The sequence below is a fragment of the Triticum urartu genome, chromosome 5 (genome assembly GCF_003073215.2).
Source record: "Triticum urartu cultivar G1812 chromosome 5, Tu2.1, whole genome shotgun sequence".
In the NCBI taxonomy this organism is placed as follows: Eukaryota; Viridiplantae; Streptophyta; class Magnoliopsida; order Poales; family Poaceae; genus Triticum; species Triticum urartu.
The window spans coordinates 268,077,820-268,079,901 of record NC_053026.1 but is presented as its reverse complement, the minus strand read 5'-3'; positions in this window follow the sequence as shown (position 1 = coordinate 268,079,901).

Sequence of the window (2,082 nt, the reverse complement as noted above, 5' to 3'; positions counted from 1 at the left end):
CCTTATGACAACTAGAACCGGATACTTAATAAAACACACCCTTCCAAGTGCAAGATACAACCGGTGGTCGCTCTCTCACAGGGCGACGAGGGGAGGATCATCAGTTAGGGTTATGCTATGCGATGCTACTGGGAGGTCTTCAGTCTACTCTCTTCTACATGCTGCAAGACGGAGGCTGCCAGAAGCGTAGTCTTCGAAAGGATTAGCTATCCCCCCTCTTATTCTGGCTTTCTGCAGTTCAGTCCACCGATATGGCCCTTTACACATTTACCCATGCATATGTAGTGTAGCTCCTTGCTTGCGAGTACTTTGGATGAGTACTCACGGTTGCTTTCTCCTTCTTTCCCTCTTTCCCTTCTACCTGGTTGTCGCAACCAGATGTTGGAGCCCAGGAGCCAGACGCCACCATCGACGACGACCCCTACTACACCGGAGGTGCCTACTACTACGTGATGCCCGCTGACGACGACCAGGAGTAGTTAGGAGGATCCCAGGCAGGAGGCCTGCGCCTCTTACGATCTGTATCCCAGTTTGTGCTAGCCTTCTTAAGGCAAACTTGTTTAACTTATGTCTGTACTCAGATATTGTTGCTTCCGCTGACTCGTCTATGATCGAGCTCTTGTATTCGAGCCCTCGAGGCCCCTGGCTTGTAATATGATGCTTGTATGACTTATTTTATTTGTAGAGTTGTGTTGTGATATCTTCCCGTGAGTCCCTGATCTTGATCGTACACGTTTGCGTGTATGATTAGTGTACGATTAAATCGGGGGAGTCACACAGGTGTCCTCCAGTTATTCGCTGTTGTTGCGTTGTCATTGCTTGCGTGTCATGCATTGCATATCATGTCATCATGTGCATTTCATTTGCATACATGTTCGTCTCATGCATCCGAGCATTTTCCCCGTTGTCCGTTTTGCAATCCGGCGCTCCTATGTCACCCGGTGTCCCTTTCTACATTTTTCGTGTGTGGGTGTTAAACATTTCCGGATTGTACCGAGACTTGTCATGCGGCCTTGGTTTACTACCGGTAGACCGCCTGTCAATTTTCGTGCCATTTGGACTTCGTTTGATACTCCAACGGTTAACCGAGGGACCGTAAAGGCCTCGTGAGTGTTGCCGCCCAACACCCCACCAAAGTGGCCCAAAACCCACCAAAACCCCCTCCATCATCTCGGCCATTCGATCATGATCGCGTGGCCGCAAACCGCACCGCATTTGGACTCTCCTAGCTCCCTCTACCTATAAATATGTGATCCCCTCCGAAATTCGCGCAGATGAAACCCTAAAAACTCCTCGCGCCGCCGGACAAAAGCTTCCCACCGCACCGGACATCTCCGCTGCCTCCGCCACCTCACTCCGCCCAATAGCGTCGCGACACGTCACCCGCCGCCGCCTCCTGCGCCAATCAACAACCGCCAAGTGACGTCGCCGCCTCCTGCCGCCGTCGGCCCGCGGGGCCCGAGGCAGGCCCGCCCGGGCCCGGAGCCGCCCGCCGCCGCACTCGCGCGCCCCGCGCACCGTCCTTCCCCGCCACCTACAGCGCGCCTCGCCGCCGCCGCCTTCACCGGTCCAGCGCCACCGTGCCGGCTTGCCACACCACCCTTCGCCGCACCGCCGCCCCGCTCGCCTCGCTCGCCGGCCGTCTCCACCACCGCACCGCCTCGACGCCTGCGCCGCCACGACTCCGGCCGCCCTCCGTCCTCTCCCTCGCCGGCAGGTTCCGCACCTCCGGCGAGCTCAACAACTGTTCCGGCGAGATCCGGCTCTGCCTTGATCTGTGTGCACCCGGGTCAAACCCTAGATCCGTTCTCGGAGTGGTAAATTTCGCTAAGTCCTCAGTATTTTTGGCATTTTTCCTCGCATCGTAACTCCGCATCCATAGCTCTGATTTGTGCGTGTAGCATATCAAAATGTTCACATGCTTGCAATTGTATTTTCTGATCCCTTTTGGCTCAAGGTTACTAAGGGACTTCTGTTAAGTGCTTTGAGTAGCTTTATGCCATGCCTTGCTTTGCCATGTTAAGTTCCTGTAGCATGTAGTTTTCATGCTCTAAAGTGTGCTTCCTGTTGATAAATTCCAGA